This window comes from Pristiophorus japonicus, chromosome 8 (assembly GCF_044704955.1).
Source record: "Pristiophorus japonicus isolate sPriJap1 chromosome 8, sPriJap1.hap1, whole genome shotgun sequence".
In the NCBI taxonomy this organism is placed as follows: domain Eukaryota; kingdom Metazoa; phylum Chordata; class Chondrichthyes; family Pristiophoridae; genus Pristiophorus; species Pristiophorus japonicus.
Genome location: NC_091984.1, coordinates 240,261,472 through 240,280,144, shown reverse-complemented (window position 1 = coordinate 240,280,144; position 18,673 = coordinate 240,261,472). Strand labels below are relative to the sequence as shown.

General features: G+C 46.9%; 1 protein-coding gene across 5 annotated transcripts in view; it reads right to left on the bottom strand.

Moving 5' to 3' along the window:
• Positions 1–18,673, bottom strand: part of LOC139269087 (membrane-associated phosphatidylinositol transfer protein 2) — a 349,880-nt gene that overhangs the window by 247,904 nt on the left and 83,303 nt on the right. The window contains exon 1 of one of the 5 annotated variants that reach the window (XM_070888157.1): positions 528–587. The exons of the other annotated variants lie outside the window; for them this stretch is intronic. The gene's annotated coding sequence lies outside the window, so the exon portion shown is untranslated. Of the gene's footprint in view, positions 1–527; positions 588–18,673 lie in introns of those variants that run through there. 5 annotated transcript variants of the gene reach the window in all.

Below are 18,673 nucleotides of genomic sequence, written 5' to 3'. Positions count from 1 at the left end.
GGGTCATGGGGTGGGGGGGGGGGCGGGGGGGAGTGGTTGTCAAGTCGGGTTGGGTCCGGTCTGGAGGAAGCAGGAGCTGGCCGTGGGAGGAGCCTTATTCACGCAGCCGCAGTGAGGCCATTCGGCCAGGGCTAGGGGCTGCGTGCTTCGGGCCCCTCCCATAGTTTTGGGTGCCTGGAGCTACTGCACATGCGTGCCCACTGTAGCACGCATGTGCAGCGGTCCCGGCACTGTTTTCAGCGCAGGGACCTGGCTCCGCCCCCTTCAGCTCGTGCTGCGCCGCGCCGAGCTGCAAACGACCTGCAGGGAGCCGGAGAATCTGGAAGGTTTTATTCGGCGCACTTTGTGGCGCGAAAAACGGACGTCCAGGTCGGGGCTGCGCCGTTCTTGGGCCCAAAGTCTCAAATGTTGCGTTAATCCAGTTTATAGATGTTTTACGGATTCTGCGTCTTGATCAACTCCTGGAGCTGACCTTGATTGCAGCAACATTTCAAAACCATTGCAATAATTAAGTTCAGACAACGTACCTGTTCCACATGCGAGAAATATTAGATTTCCAAAGGCGATTGCAAGTCCTTTTTCAGCGACATACGACAGGGTAATACGAGTTCATTTGGCTGCAAGTATTTCCAGCTTCTAGAGAATGAGATCTCAAGCTAGTTATTCACCAGAAAACATGGGCCAGGATTTTATTTCCAATCTCACTGTGGAATCTCACTAAACTCTGAACACTACAAGCCATCAGATGAAAACAAATGTGGTTTTTTGTTTGAAAAAGTCCCATTTATTTCCAAAATCACCTGGCAAGTGAAGTAAACATGAATGGAATGACTGCTAGCCTACTTTGATGAACAGGCAGAGCGGGCAGAATGATACAAGTTTCATCATGCACTCTTCTCCTAGATAGCAAGCCACACGTGTAGACATTCCGATCGGAATTCTTAGCTGGAGTTCCTGACTCTGGACAACAAGACAACGGCACTATTCACAGAGAAATCAGCGAGCATCTGGTTAGTTTTCCTTCCTGTGATTAAGCAGTGCAACCAGACCCCAAATGTTCGGTAGTTATGGTCACTGTCCGACAATTACCATGTGAAGAGCAGCTGATGATGTCGAGAACATGCAGCAAGCGGGCTGTACTTGTGCCTGGCATAACCTTGCTTCCCAGAATCGAACCTCCAGCTCGCTAACTAATCACGTAATATAAACTGTGGTTTGTCACTTAAAATACTCGATGGGTGCAGTTTTACTCTATTTACCCACCTTTGCTCCGTATCCTTTGATACCTTTACCCAACACGAATCTATCGATCTCAGTCTTGAAAGCTCCATTTGACCCCCAGCATTCACAGCCTTTTGGGGGAACGTGTTCCAGATTTCCACTGCCCTTTACATTAAAAAATGCTTCCTGATTTCACTCCTGAATGGCCTAGCTCTGATTTTAAGAATAATGCCCTCTTGTTCAGGATTCCCAGCGGATTTAGTGCTCATTTTGGTAATCTGTTCCAGAGGACAATGACTCTCTGTGAAAACCAATACCTCCTGGCAACAAACCTTCTCAGACCAGTGCTCCAGATGGGAGATGGGAGACGTGAGTGACAGAGACTATGATCAGCAAGGAGGGTAAAATTCTGCTCTCCTGACTGTAGGACCACTCACATTAAATGATTCACAAAGACATGTGCATAGTTTTAGTCCCTGCATATGGTGAAGGATATCAGGGCTCCAAAGGAAGTTGACTGGAATTATAGCTGGTCTTCAGACTCTTAGTTACCTGGACATGTTCCCAAGGTTGAGACCATTTAGAGAAATACAGGAGACATGATTGAGGTTTCTAAAATGAAGGAACCAGAATCAATCCAACTGGATGGTTTATTTGAGATGTAACACAGGAACAGGAGGTGGTAATTCAGACCCTCAAACCTGTTCCGCCATTCAGTTAGATCATGGCTGATCTGTATCTCAACTCCATCTACCCACCTTGGTTCTGTAACCTGTAATACGTACCCTTAAGAAGAAAGATTTCTGGTAATACTCTTAACCAACAAAAAAAATCACCTAGTTTTGACATTTCCAATTGACCCCTTTGGGGCCGGGGGGGGGGGCGGCGGGTGCGGGGAAGAGAGCCCCAGATTTCCACTACCCTGTGTGTGAAGAAGTGCTTCCTGACATCACCCCTTGAATGGCCTAGTCCTTTTCCCACTTGTTTTGGAATCCCCCCACCAGTAAATAGTTTTTCTCTAACTTCGCATCAAATCCTTTAACCATCTTAAACACCTCAATGAGATCACCCCTTAATCTTATATATTCAAGGCAATACAAGACTAATCTATGCAATCTGGCCTGATAATCAAACTCTGTTAGCCCCGGTATGGATATGGATGGTAGGACTAGAGGGCATGGATACAAAGTTCCTAGGCAAAGAGGAAGGTTTGCTGCCAGGAGGTATTGGTTTTCACAGAGAGTCATTGTCCTCTGGAACAGATTACCAAAATGAGCACTAAATCCGCTGGGAATCCTGAACAAGAGGGCATTATTCTTAAAATCAGAGCTAGGCCATTCAGGAGTGAAATCAGAAGCATTTTTTAATGTAAAGGGCAGTGGAAATCTGGAACACGTTCCCCCAAAAGGCTGTGAATGCTGGGGGTCAAATGGAACTTTCAAGACTGAGATCGATAGATTCTTGTTGGGTAAGGGTATCAAAGGATACGGAGCAAAGGTGGGTAAATAGAGTTGAGATACAGATCAGCCACGATGTGACTGAGTGGTGGAGCAGTTTTGAGGGGCTGAATGGCCTCATCCTGTTCCTATATTGCCTGGAAGCTGGTGGAGGAAGGTTAACCAGAATATAACATTTGCTTTCATGTGACTAGATGAGTGCATTAGTTTCTTTTACTTTGTTCAAAATAAACCTCATGTCCTGTGTTATTGTACTACATATATAATAAGCTTCTGCAACCTCAGGCACATTGCATGTGTCTCAGCTAGCATTGGATGCATGATTCTGCCTCAGTACCACAGCACTGCACAATGTCATTGTGTAGCAGAACTTCCAGATCACATGACGTGAAGCTGCACTTTGAGATGTCAGCTGTAATTAGTGTAATAATGAATAGGAAGATGGCAAATATCGGAGCTTTCCACTATTGAAAATCACATGCATTATAATAAAATGAAGATAACATGACTGGGATGGGATTGAAGGCTGGAACATACTGGAGGGGTTCCACTGACATTTTATAAATCCCTTGAGCATTGCTGTTATGATTTATGACTTATTCAATTTCCATCAGATAGGTTATAGGATGGATACATCGTCATCTGTTTTTCACCATCACCGACAGGATAGTGAACACCCCTGTAAAATATAGCGCTTAGCAATATTTCCCCCTTCGATTCGAGCCCTCGGAGCAAATCTATTCGAAAGTCATCAAGTAAACAAATAATACAAGGAAGAATAAATTGGAAATACTTCTTTAAACAAATGCACATTGAATGCCAATAACACAATGCTGAAGGTTTGAGGCTGCATCTTACAATTCAGTCTCCTATCTACCCTCATATAAATGGCCGGCTCAGATTCCAGAAACAAACCAAGTCCATAAATAAACAATCTCTGTCTTTATTCTCTGCCATATTTGGGTTAGTGTAGCTCAGGTCTAACAGTTAATCCCAAGATGCAATAACCTAGTGTTTCTGTCCCTTCAGGTAGCTAAAGAAAGCACATGTTTTCATGGCCCTTAGATCCGTACCTTGTAACCTTGCAAGCCTCAGAGTTCAAATCAATATTCTACTCAATTTGCAGGTATCGCAAACTGTGGAGGGTGCAGCTCTCAGGGTCTCAATTTAGAATCACCCACCAACGAAGCAACAGTATTCAAAACAGCCCCTCCCAAACTCCGGGCCCGTGAAATCAACCAGGACAAACCAGTGCAAAAAAATACAAGCCCAAATAAAACCAAGCTGCTTGGGTTGTGTGTGCTCAATTGCCAGGTCAGGCTGGCCTACAGCCCTACTTTGGGAAGGCTAAAACTACTGTCCAGGTTTATTAACAAGTAAAACAATACACTGAAGCAAAACAATACAAGTATTCAATGCAAAAGCAAAATCCTGCGGATGCTGGAGTCTGACATATAATCAGAAGTTGCTGGAAATCTCAGCAGGTCAGGCAGCATCTGTGGAGAGAAGCAGAGTTAACATTTCGAGTCTGTGACTCGTGGTCAGAACTGGGAAAGTTCGAGATGTAACAAATTCTTGAGGAACTGCAGGGGCACTGAAAGGGGGCGGGAGGAAAGAACAAAAGGGAAGGCCTGTGATAGGGTGGAAGGCAGGAGAGATTTCACAGAGAAAAGGGATGATGGGTGAAAATGAGATGGTAATGGCACAAGTTAGGAAACAAAGGATGAGTCTATGGGGTGTGAATGGCGGAATGGTCACCAGCTGCCATGGGAAAGAGAGAAAAAAAGGGGGAGGTTGTAAAAAAACAGGAGGGAGAGAGGTTGTGGTCTGAAATTGTTGAACTCGATGTTGAGTCCAGAAGGCTGTAAAGTGCCTAAACGAAAGATGAGGTGCTGTTCCTCGAGCTTGCGTTGTGCTTCGTTGGAACAGTGTAGGAGACCGAGGTCAGAGAGGTCAGAGTAGGAGTGGAGTGGGGAATTAAAGTGACAGGCGACCGGAAACTCGGGGTCATGCTCACGGACTGAACGGAGGTGTTCTGCAAAGCGGTCACCCAATCCACGTTTAGTCTCCCCAGTGTAAGGGAGACCACATTGTGAGCAGCGAATACAGTATACTGCTGCTCGAGGAAGAAGCGGAGCGCCCTCAGGCCATCCTGGTGAGGAATGGAATTGTCAAGGGATCGGATGTGCATAGTGAAAAGGAGATGGTTGGGGTCAGGAAACTGTAAACTGTTAAAGTGGCGGAGGGCATCGGAAGAGTCGCGGATGTAGGTGGGAAGACTGGACAAGGAGAGAAGAAATAAGAGTCGCGATAGGAAGATATAAGTTCCGTGGGGCAAGAACAGGCTGAAACTATGGGTCAACCAGGGCAGTCCTGTTTGTGGATCTTGGGAAGGAGATAGAAACGGGAAACTGTGAGGTTGGTGGCTGTGGAGGGAAGATGTCCAGAGGAGATGAGGTCAGTGACGGTCTGGGAAATGATGGCTTGATGTGCAGTAGTGGGGTTATGATCCAAGGGGATGTAGGAAGAAGTGTCAGAGAGTTGCAAGGTGGAGGTCGGTTCACCAAACCACAACAGCGCCACTTGTCAGCAGATTTAATGATAAATCGTAAAAATTCAGTACCTTCCTCAAAGAGAGAATTGGAAACAATACATTAAAAAGCATACCCTTCTCATAAGCCTCCCTCTGTACTGTATGATTTTATGATTCTCAGAAATAGTCTCTAGGAGTGGAACAGCACCTTGGCTGAACTACCAGAGCCATTTCACTCTTTGACAGACAGATTTTGGGATGAGATATTACGCGAGTTGCAAACATCTTGGATAATTTTTCCAAAAGCAACAACTAGAGAGAACTATAGGTTTTGCTCCGTTCAATTCTTTTGAGTGTTGTCAATCACTTGTGTTCAACGGTGCAAGAACATGAAGATGGTTTCACAGAATGTTAATGAGAAGCTAACCACACGCTGTTTGGGTTTGACATACCGAGTATACGATACAGTGCAAGATCAAAGCACCTCTTTCTTAGCTAAAATCCACTGATTGGAGACTCTCCTATTTCCCACTGTGAAGCTCAGTGAGACCGAGAGCTGCCTCCATTTTTCTCACTATACAAAAATTACTCAGCCTACAAGCTGATCTCAGTTGTTTTAGTTCTGGCAAGGCTATCGAAGCTCAGGGGATGTTTGTGATTCATGCACTATAAAATCTATAACAAGCAGCTGACAGACACTAATAAGAATACCAATTTATTCTGTGCTACCTGCAGAAAATCAAGCTTTCTGTCCAATTCATTAACAGTGAAATCCCCGAGCACGGGGAAGACAGTGATGGAGTGATATTGGCAGCTCAGCACAGGTACAACCTGACTTTCAGAGCTGCATTGTGTTCAGTCAAGGGGAGAACACTGCATCTGTCCAAAACTGATTTTGCTGACTTTCCATAAATGGATATTGTCATACCAGGCAGGGGCCAAGATGAGCAATGTGTTCTCTGCACCAATATAGCACTCTGAACATGCCGAGGGTGGGGGGTAACAACACCCAGAGACGTCTCGCATCCTGTGGGGATAAGCTTAGCCTTGGCTTGCTATTTCTCTGCAGTGACATGGCAGAGAGCGGACAATCTGGTGTCAGTGATCCTGTCCACCCATGGGCCCCACCCTCCCACAGCCACCGGCATTAGTGCCAACCGCTTTGTATTGAAGGAAGCTGGAACAAGCATTCAGTGGGTGGGCTGGGTAAGATCTGGGAAACGACTCTCCCCAGTCTTGGAATGCATTCAAATTCATTACGCAAATCAAGCAACTCGGTGTATAATTCACCTGTGTATTCGCCACTACACTCAGAAAACCGAAGACACCCATTAGAACTGTGCATCACTCGTCCCTCTGCATTACAGACCAAAACGTTTACATTAAGCAACTCCTCTTCGAAATGGTCATTTTAATTCAGTAGTTTGACAAATACCGTGGCTTCGGCTGGGATGTGGGCGTCGCTGGCAAGGCCGGCATTTATTGCCCATCCTTAATTGCCCTTGAGAAGGTGGTGGTGAGCTGCCTTCTTGAACCGCTGCAGTCCGTGTGGTGAAGGTGCTCCCACAGTGCTGTTAGGGAGGGAGTTCCAGGATTGTGACCCAGCGACGATGAAGGAACGGCCGATATATTTCCAAGTCAGGATGGTGTGTGACTGGGAGGGGAACGTGGAGGTGGTGGTGTTCCCATGCACCTGCTGCCCTTGTCCTTCTAGGGGGTAGAGGTCGCGGGTTTGGGAGGTGCTGCCGAAGAAGCCTTGGCGAGTTGCTGCAGTGCATCTTGTAGATGGTACACACTGCAGCCACGGTGCGCCGGTGGTGGAGGGAGTGCGTGTTGAAGGTGGTGGATGGGGGGCCGATCAAGTGGGCTGCTTTGTCCTGGATGGCGTCAAGATTCTTAAGTGTTGTTGGGGGTGCACTGCCACGGCCGCCATTTTATTTTAATAGACAGCCGACTCCAAAGTCAGCCCAACAATGGCAGCCATGGGTTCGGTCTTGGATACCGGGCCGCTGGCCCGGTCAAAACCCTCCCTGGTGACCGAGTGGGTCCAACTAAACTTTGTGCAGAGCTCGCCTTTAACTGAAGGGGAGGGACGTTGTGACACATCAGTGTCAATGTGCTGACTACCCGCCTTCTGCCCCGCTCCCGATCAACTTCCGCCCCTCAGCCATATCAAACACCGCCCGGAGAGAAAAAAACTTTTAAGAGCTCAATTTCGCTCAATTCTCTGCCCCATGGATTGGGGCAGAGAAAAATCATTTATATCGGTAGCTGCGCCCCGTTTTGGTCGGTCGGTAATTTTGGCCCCTTGGTCTCTGACAGCACTTACCCGAAGCAGCACAGTTGAATTCAGAATTCCAGCAGATAAAACAAACATGAGGCTGATACCCATCACTCCCAGGTACCACACTGAAAGCTCTTTCAAACCACAAAACACAGGCCACCTGACCGAGCACAATGAAACGCCAGCATGGATTTCAGTGACTACTTTACACCACTTCAATAGGCAATGATTCCGGTTAACGACGAGCATTTTCCTGACAGTACACAGAAACACTAAATGTAATGATTATAACAAAATGAGGTACTGTGAGTGCTAAATTATATTTTCACATCTTTCTCACAACTAGGTTTATTTAGTACTGTCTTGAATAGATTCTCCCAGAATCTACCCAGACAACTTGCTTTTACAAAGCACCTTAATGTTAACAAATGTCCCACAGGGTTTGACGGAGGAGAAAGCAGTAATTGGACATTAGTTAAAGAAGCTTACAAAACCACATGGTCAAAGACAAAGGCTTCTGAAGAGGTAGAGACTGATTGCTGACTATAGGGATTGAGGCAGCAAGTTCCAGAGCATAGGGGCGAGGTGACTGATGCACGACAGTACCTCACCCTACAGCCATTACTCAATGTGCAAACTTTGATAGCCGATGTTGGTGAGCTTGGGTGGAGGGGGGGGCATCACAATCCATCCCGAGCCTACCCTCGCTCAACTTGCACACATGTATGTCCAGCAGCGACCTCCCCACATCAACGCACAGAAATGGAGGAGAATCGTAGCACACCCGCAGCCACGAACTCCATACAGACAGGGATTAAATCAGAGACCCTCTCATCAGTGTGGCTTAGTTACATACTGTATAAACCCAGTAAACCATCGGGGAAGCTGCATCATAGGGCTTGTTGATGCCTTCTGTACTGTGTGGGTGATGTATGCTACAACATGTCATTGGTTTGATACAGACAGAATGACTCGATTTCACAGCAACAAAACTGAAGAATGGAAAAACTGACAACCAACAGTGGCTCTTTAGGCTGCATATAACACCTCTCACACATTCACTTCACAAACAAAAGATTACAATAAAATGCTTTTACTAAAACAGTTCAATCAAAACTGTGTATTTCCCCAAAATTTAAAGGCGCAATGTCATGTGTATGAGACCAGTTTGAAGTTCATGAATGCAAGTAGCCAATAGCTTTGGGAGCATAACAATTCTAAAACATGGGCACCGGTGAGCAATTAATGCCGCAATCTTCCACAGGGCAAGGTCCTGACCATGTGAAGGGTGTCAGAGAGGAAAGGAGCTTGCCCTGAAAGGAGGTGGGGATTTGAAGGTAGCCTCAGAACACCCTTTGCTCACGCACCACCTAATGGGTAGAAACAGAGCTGAGGCAGAGCCCGAGGAACAGAAGAACTGGCTGATGGTTATAAAAACCCAACTGGTTCATTCATGTCCTTTAGGGAAGGAAACTGCCATCCTTATCCGGTCTGGTCTATAGGGGATCCCAGTCCCTAACCACATGGTTGACTCTTAACTGCCCTCTGAATTGGCCCAGCACCATCAGGACACGTGGACAGGCAAATAAATCATAACCTTGCCCGAGATGACCACATCCCAAGAATGAATAGTAAAAACAGAACTATTTCATGTCAGAAAGCTGAAAGATGCAAACAGCCCAAAGTTCTGATTGATAGACAGGTGAACAAGCGCCAGAGGATCAAGAATCCTGTACAGAAAAACCTACCAAACCTGCGATACACATTCACTCACAACTGGAAGCAGCCTCAACATACAGAAAATAGCCCAAGGTTCATCAATTCTCACAGGACATTGTAAAATGTTACCTTGGAAGTATACCTATTAAAAATGTAGCAATGGACAAGTATTTTATCGTTAATCCTATCATGAATTTACGAGGGAACATTATTCACAGAATTGTCAGAACATTGAAATGGGCAGCAAATGAAGTCACAAAGCTCATGATGAAATGTTTTCTGCAAGATAAAAGCTCACGGGGTTGGGGGTAATATATTAGCATGGATAGAGGATTGGCTAACTAACAGAAAACAGAGAGTCAGGATAAATGGGTCATTTTCCGGTTGGCAAACAGTAACTAGTGGGGTGCCGCAGGGATCGGTGCTGGGACCCCAACTATTTACAATCTATATTAATGACTTGGATGAAGGGACCGAGTGTAATGTAGCCAAGTTTGCTGATGATACAAAGATGGGTGGGAAAGCAAATTGTGAGGAGGACACAAAAAATCTGCAAAGGGATATAGACAGGCTAAGTGAGTGGGCAAACATTGGCAGATGGAATATAATGTGGGAAAATGTGAGGTTATCCACTTTAGCAGAAAAAAAAAATAGAAAAGCAAATTATAATTTAAATGGAGAAAAATTACAAAGTGCTGCAGTACAGAGGGACCTGGGGGTCCTTGTGCATGAAACACAAAAAGTCAGTATGCAGGTACAGCAAGTAATCAGGAAGGCAAATGAATGTTGGCCTTTATTGCAAGGGGGATAGAGTATAAAAGCAGAGAAGTCCTGCTACAACTGTACAGGGTATTGGTGAGGCCACACCTAGAGTACTGCGTACAGTTTTGGTCACCGAATTTAAGGAAGGATATACTTGCATTGGAGGCTGTTCAGGGAAGGTTCACTAGGTTGATTCCGGAGATGAGGGGGTTGACTTATGAGGATAGGTTGGGCCTAAATACATTGGAGTTCAGAAGAATGAGAGATGATCTTATTGAAACATGTAAGATAATGAGGGGGCTCGACAAGGTGGATGCAGAGAGGATATTTCCACTCAAAGGGGAAACTAAAACTAGGGGACATAGTCTTAGAATAAGGGGCCACCCATTTAAAACTGAGATGGGGAGAAATTTCTTCTCTGAGGGTTGTAAATCTGTGGAACTCTCTGTCCCAGAGAGCTGTGGAGGCTGGGTCATTGAATATATTTAAGGCAGAGACAGACAGATTTTTGAGCAATAAGGGAATAAGGGGTTATGGGGAGCAGGCAGGGAAGTGGAGCAGAGTCCATGATCAAATCAGCCATGATCTTATTGAATGGCGGAGCAGGCTCGAGGGGCCAAATGGCCGAATCCTGCTCCTATTTCTTATGTTCTTATTTGGAGAAAACATCATCATAGGCAGTCCCTCGGAATCGAGGAAGACTTTCTTCGATTCCAAAGGTGAGTTCTCAGGCGACTGTACAGTCCAATACAATCTCTGTCACAGGTGGGACAGACAGTCGTTGAAGGAAAGGTTGGGTGGGGAGTCTGGTTTGCCGCACGCTCCTTCTGCTTGTCCTCCGCATGCTCTCGGCGACGAGACACGAGATGCTCAGTGCCCTTCCGGATGCTCTTCATCCACTTAGGGCGGTCTTGGGCCAGGGACTCCCAGGTGTCGGTGGTGATTCTGAACTTTATCAGGGGGGTTTTGAGGGTGTCCTTGAAACGTTTCCTCTGCCCACCTGTAGCTCGCTTGCCATGTCGGGGTTCCAAACAGAGCGCTTGCTTTAGGAGTCCCATGTCGGCTATGCGGACGATGTGGCCCGCCCAACGGAGCTGGTCGAATGTCGTCAGTGCTTCAATGCTGGGGATGTTGGCCTGATCGAGAAAACAACTGCACCACTTGCTCACTGACTTGTTCGAACCGGTTTAAAAAGACACCCACCCAAAAAATGTTACACAGGTTCGAACTAGAATTTGGCAATTAATGCCTTGGGTGAGAATTTTTTTTTAAATACACATTCCGAGAAGATTTTTCAATAGTTTCTGGTTGAAGGACTTAGAATTATAGAATGATACAGCACAGAAGGAGGCCATTCAGCCCATTGTGCCTGTGCCAGCTCTGTGAAAGTGCTATCCAGTTAGTCCTATGCTCCTTGCCCTTTCCCCAAAGCCCTGCAAATGTTCCCCTTCAAGTATTTACCCAATGCCCTTTTGAAAGTTATTAGAGAATCTGCTTCCTCCGCCCATTCAGGAATAAAACACAAAGTGGCCAAGTGCGTGGTCACTGAATAACATGCTGCAGAGGGAAGTGAAATCTATGCTCAAGTACACTTGTGCTGAATGACTGCTATACTGCAAGGTGATCTAGACACACTGCTAACATTTCTGTTTGGTCAATCAATTCAGGAACGAACTAGGGAAAATTTACTTTGCTGAACACCTCTGTTCAGTCCATAAGTGTGACCCTGAGCTTCCAGTCGCCTGTCACTTTAATTCTCCACTGCACTCCCACTCTAGCCTCTCCATTCTCGGCCCCTTACACTGTTCCAACAAAGCTCAGTGTAAACTCGAGGAACAGACTTCAAGAGGACATAGACAGGCTGGTGGAATGTGCAGAAACATGGCAGATGAAATTTAACGCTGAAAAGTGCGACGTGATACATTTTGGTAGGAAAAACGAGGAGAGGCAATATAAACTAAAGGGTACAATTCTAAAGGGGGTGCATGAACAGAGAGACCTTGGGATGTATGGGCACAAATCGTTCAAGGTGGCAGGGCAGGTTGAGAAACCGGTTAAAAAACTTCACGGGCTCCTGGGCTTCATAAATAGAGGCACAGAGTACAAAAGCAAGGAAGTTACGATGAACAAGAATTTACAAGAATTAGACAAGAAGTTCCTCATCCCTGGTAAATCTTTTCTGTACCCTCTCTAAGGCCTTCACATCCTTTCTGAAGTGCAGTGCTGCCCAGAATTTGACATAATACTCCAGTTGAAGCTGAACCAGTGGTTTATAAATGTTCATCAAAAATCTGTCTATCTCCACCTTAAATATATTCAATGACCCAGCCTCCACAGCTCTCTGGGGCAGAGAATTCCACAGATTTACAACCCTCTGAGAGAAGAAATTCCTCCTCATCTCCGTTCTAAATGGGTGACCCCTTATTCTTAAACTATGCCCCCTAGTTCTAGATTCCCCCACAAGTGAAAACATCCTCTCTGCATCTACCCTGTCGAGCCCCCTCTATCTTATATGTTTATGAAGGGGTTGTCTTAAGAAGGGGTTGTCTTATAAAGAAAGGTTAAGCAGGTTGGGTCTACATCCATTGGAGTTTAGAAGACTGAGAGGAAATCTTATTGAAACATAAAAGATTCTGAGGGGGCTGTACAAGGTAGATGCAGAGAGGAAGTTTCTCCTCATGGGGAATCTAGAACTAGGGGGCATAGTTTCAGAATAAGGGGTGAATCTTTGGAATTCTCTACTCCAGAGAGTTGTGAAGGCTGGGTCATTGAATATTTTTATGGTGGAGATAGACAGTTTTTTGAACAAGAAGGGAGTCAACGGTTATGGGAAGCAGGCTAGGAAGTGGAATTGAGGCCAGGTTCAGATTAGCCATGATCTCATTGAGAGGCAGAGAAGGCTTGAGGGGGCAAATGGCCTACTCCTGCTCCTATTATGTAGAACCTCAGCCCAAGTTCATGCTCCCCAGCCCAAATTCCTGACCTCACCCTCCCTCTGTCCCGCCATAGATGAGCATTGTGTGTTGGTGGGTCACGGGTTGTTACCAGGCTTATTGGGTGAGTGAGAGAGAGAGACGGGGGGGGGGGGGGGGGGGAAAGAGAGAGAGAGAGACAGGGGGGGGGGAGTGAGAGAGATTTGGGGGGGGGGGGAGTGAGAGAGAGAGATTGGGGGGGGGGAGTGAGAGAGATTGGGGGGAGGGGGAGTGAGAGTGATTGGGGGGGGGGAGAGTGAGAGAGATTGGGGGGGGGGGGGAGAGTGAGAGAGATTGTGGGGGGGGAGAGTGAGAGAGATTGGGGGGGGAGGGAGTGAGAGAGATGGGGGGAGGGAAGAGTGAGAGAGATTGGGGGGGGGGGGGAGTGAGAGAGAGAGATTGGGGGGGGGGGGGAGTGAGAGAGATTGGGAGGAGGGGGAGTGAGAGAGATTGGGGGGGGGGGAGAGTGAGAGAGATTGTGGGGGGGAGAGTGAGAGAGATTGTGGGGGAGGGAGTGAGAGAGATTGGGGGGGGAGGGAGTGAGAGAGATGGGGGGAGGGAAGAGTGAGAGATTGGGGGGGGAGTGAGAGAGATGGGGGGTAAAGTGAGAGAGTTGGGGGGGAGTGAGAGAGATTGGGGGGGGAGGGGAAGTGAGAGAGAGAAGGGGGGGGAAGTGAGAGAGATGGGGGGGGGGAGAAGTGAGAGAGATGGGGGGGGAAAGAGAGATGGGGGGGATGTGATAGAGACTCCCCCACCGCCCTCCCCAGTCTCTCTCTCATTCCCTCCCCACATCTCTCTCACTCCCTCCTCCCACGTCTCTCTCACTCCCCCCTCCCAGTCTCTCTCTCTTCACCCCCCCCAACCCCCAGTCTCTCTCTCTTGCCCCCTCCCCCACAGTCTCTCTTTGATATGCCTTGCTATACAGTATAGATGCACATACTTGAGAGAAGGTCACTCTGTGACCAGTTACCTTTATTACCAAGTCCTTAAGTGATGAAGGTGGGTGGAGCTTCCCCTTTTATACCTGAAAGTCCAGGTTAGGAGTGTCTCCCACAGGTTCGCCCCTTGTGGTCAATGTTCTCAAGGTGTACAACTTAGGTCAGCTTATACATGGGTTACAATGATAGTTGAATACATGACACAATCTCTCCCCCTCCCCCCCCCCCCAGTCTCTCTCTCCCCCTCCCAGTCTCTCTCTCCCCCTCCCAGTCTCAGTCTCTCTCTCTCCTCTCCCCCCCCCTCCCCCAAGTCTCTCTCTCTCCCTCCCCCAATCTCTCTCTCTTCCCCTCCTCCCTCCCCAGTCTCTCTCGCTACCCACCTCCTCCCTCCCCAGTCTCTCTCTCTCCCCTCCTCCCCCCCCCCCTCACACCCAGTCAGTCTCTCTCTCTCTCTCTCTCCCCCCTTCCTTCCCCCCAGTCAATCTCTCTCCCCCCCCACCCCAAGTCAGTCTCTCTCTCTCTCCCCCCCCCCCAGTCAGTCTCTCTCTCTCTCTCCCCCCCCTCCCTGCTCCCGCCAGTCAGTCTCTCTCTCTTCCCCACCTCCCCCCCCCAGTCAGTCTCTCTCTCTCCCCACCCCCTCTCCTCCCCCCCAGTCAGTCTCTCTCTCCCTCTCCCCACCCCCCCTCCTGCCCCTCAGTCAGTCTGTCTCTCTCTCTCCCCCCCCTCCTCGCCCCCCAGTCAGTTTCTCTCTCCCCGCCCCCTCCCCCAGTCTCTCTCTCTCACTCCCACTACCTCCGATGTTTTCTCTCCCACAGAAGGCCATGAAAATGTTCCAAATAATCCAAAAGCTAGAAGCAGCTCCAGCGGCAGCTCCACGCGGCTGGGCCCCACTTCCGGCTTCCTCGTACACTGCACTGCGCACGTGCGACCCAATCGAGGGCCCATGCTCAAAAAGGGGGCGGGGTCCAATGCGCGCATGCGCAGAAGGACACACAGAAAACTAGTGCAAATAGTCACTCGGTTCCCATTTACACCTCTTCAAGACTCATCCCTTGTTTCTTTACTTGTGCGATCATCTCCTTTTGACTTGCATCATCATCCCTTTTCATTTAATCACTCCTGCCTGCCACGCTATCACAGACCTTCCCCTGTACTGCTTAAAACCTGTTACATCTCAAATTTTTCCCAGTTCTGAGGAAAGGTCATCGACCCGAAACGTTAACTCTGTTTCTCTCTCCACAGATGCTGCCTGACTTGCTGAGTGTTTCTTGCATTTTCTGTTTTATTTCAGATTTCCAGCATCCACAGTATTTTGCTTTTGTATTAGGGAAAGGTAACTGATGTCCACACTGATCCCAGTCTTTTCCATGTGGATAATGATTTATTAATTTCTAAACCAGCTACCTACAATATTACTGTGAGAAACTCTGAGTGTATTACTGGTAATACTTCAGTGTTTGATTTAACATTTGTGCACTAGTGTATTATCTGAAACTATATTATCTGAAACTACATCCCATCCAGCAGAGCCAAGTTCTGCTACAAGAAACATTCTATTTTAGTTAAGTAACATGCTCTTATTACTGGGATGTTCTTTCAAAAACCACAAGCGAGTACTTAAGCTTAATTGAATCAATATTACAAAATGTATGTGGGGAATCTCCAAATCCACACAGGTAGCGTTTCTATTGGCCCAGAATGGAGTATATGCCACCAACCAACTCCACTGCTTTAGGAACAGGTTAGAAAGAACCAAAGCAAGTGTGCACAAGGGCGCTGTCGGAGTTTATATAAACTTTCCACTGCTTGTCCAGCTAGGACCGGCCTATCCCGCCTACCGAACGGGACAGCTGGAGCCGAGTGGGAAGAACCCTGCTCTGGTCACAGGTCAATCCCGCTGTGGCAGGTCCCATTGATGAGCCAGGTTGGCTGGTTCATTTTTATTTAAATGCATTTTTGGGATGTGGTTATCGCTAACAAGGCCAGCATTTATTAGCCATCCCTAGTTACCCTGTGAAGATGGTGGTGGACCTTCTTGAACCGCTGCAGTCCATGTGGTGAAGTTACACCTACAATGCTGTACGGTAAGAAGTTCCAGGATTTTGATCCAACGACAATGAAGGAATAACAATACATGTCCAACTGCACACTTTCATCACCAAGCACATCATTTTGGAGTCACATTCCCTTTCCCTCTCCAAGCAGAATAATCACAGATTGGTCATTAGATAAACTGAGAGTTCGAGCCCTCACTAGGCTGACACAAGATACCAAGAACTCATTACACATGGTGAGCAGCACAATTCACCCAAAACAAGAGAAAGCCCAGTTATCTGCCCCTGGCTTTCAATGGCACCACCATCTTGGGGCTTATCAGTGACCAGCATGAACTGGACCAGCCCTTTCAATATTGTGGTTACAAGAGCATGACAGAGACTTGTTACTCTGTAACAAGTACCTCGTCTCCTGATCCCTCAAAGGTTCTCCATCATCTACAAGGCTCTAGTCAGGAGTGTGATGGAATACTCACCACAATCTGGATGGGTGTATCTGCAACAGTGGTCAGGAAGCTCAACACCATTTGGTACAGAGCAGTTTGCTTGATTGTTCCTCTTGCCACCATACTCAATATCCAAACCCACCATCACCAGCAGACTCTGGCTGCTCTATGTATGATCTGTGGGTGCACTGCAACATCATCTCCCTCTCTCAACCTCTTACCACCATGAAGCACAAGTTTAGCAATGTCATGGGAGAAGCTAGAATTTCCAATTCTCACGCTATTCCTGACCAGCGTTCCCTCATCCTGGAATTCCCTAAATAACACCATTACCACCAGGTGCAAGGAGAAGGTGCACACCCACCTTTTGCCTTGTCAGCACTGCCCACATCCCAAAGGCAAATAAAACATGCACATTCACTGCCTCCATCCCCTTCTAAGCACAGCTTGGACATGCACCACAGCTCATCACATGATGCTTCTGCCAACTGGAAATGTAGAACTTGTATATTAATTATACACCATAGGGTTGATGTTAAAGTTGAAACTGTCAAAGTTGCTGCTGGTATACGGGCAGGTACTCTAATTGGCAGGATGGGTCGAGTGGTGTTCCGCAGGGATCTGTATTGAGGTCTCAACAATTCACAGTATTTATTAATGACTTAGATGATGGCATAGAAAATCATGTATCCAAATTTGCCGGTGACACAAAGATAGGTGGCACTGTAGATGAAAGCATAAAATTACGAAGCGATATTGATAGATTAAGTAAATGGGCAAAACTGGCAAATGGATTTCAATGTTACGAATTACATTAGCTTGAATGATGTGGAATCTATATTGGTAGAGCTGCAGAACACCAAAGGGCAAAAAACGTTAGTGGGAGTTGTGTACAGACCTCCAAACAGTAGTAGTGATGTTGGGGAGGGCATCAAACAGGAAATTAGGGGCGCATGCAATAAGGGTGCAGCAGTTATAATGGGTGACTTTAATATGCACATGGATTGGGCTAACCAAACTGGAAGCAATACGGTGGAAGAGGATTTCCTGGAGTGCATAAGGGATGGTTTTCTAGACCAATATGTCGAGGAGCCAACTAGTGGAGAGGCCATCTTAGACTGGGTGTTGTGTAATGAGAGAGGATTAATTAGCAATCTCGTTGTGCGAGGCCCCTTGGGGAAGAGTGACCATAATATGGTGGAATTCTGCATTAGGATGGAGAATGAAACAGTTAATTCAGAGACCATGGTCCAGAACTTAAAGAAGGGTAACTTTGAAGGTATGAGGCATGAATTGGCTAGGATTGATTGGCGAATGATACTTGAGGGGTTGACTGTGGATGGGCAATGGCAGACATTTAGAGACCGCATGGATGAACTACAACAATTGTTCATTCCTGTCTGGTATAAAAATAAAAATGCAAAGGTGGCTCAACCGTGGCTATCAAGGGAAATCAGGGATAGTATTAAAGCCAAGGAAGTGGCATACAAATTGGCCAGAAATAGCAGCGAACCCGGAGACTGGGAGAAATTTAGAATTCAGCAGAGGAGGACAAAGGGTTTGATTAGAGCAGGGAAAATGGAATACGAGAAGAAGCTTGCAGGGAACATTAAGATGGATTGCAAAAGTTTCTATAGATATGTAAAGAGAAAAAGGTTAGTAAAGACAAATGTAGGTCCCATGCAGTCAGAATCAGGGGAAGTCATAACGGGGAACAAAGAAATGGCGGACCAATTGAACAAGTACTTTGGTTCGGTATTCACGAAGGAGGACACTAACAACATTCCGGATATAAGAAGGGTCAGAGGGTCTAGTAAGGAGGAGGAACTGAGGGAAATCCTTATTAGTCGGGAAATTGTGTTGGGGAAATTGATGTGATTGAAGGCCGATAAATCTCCAGGGCCTGATGGACTGCATCCCAGAGTACTTAAGGAGGTGGCCTTGGAAATAGCGGATGCATTGACAGTCATTTTCCAACATTTCATTGACTCTGGATCAGTTCCTATTGAGTGGAGGGTAGCCAATGTAACCCCACTTTTTAAAAAAGGAGGGAGAGAGAAAACAGGGAATTATAGACCGGTCAGCCTGACATCGGTAGTGGGTAAGATGATGGAATCAATTATTAAGGATGTCATAGCAGCGCATTTGGAAAGAGGTGACATGATAGGTCCAAGTCAGCATGGATTTATGAAAGGGAAATCATGCTTGACAAATCTTCTGGAATTTTTTGAGGATGTTTCCAGTAGAGTGGACAAGGGAGAACCAGTTGATGTGGTATATTTGGACT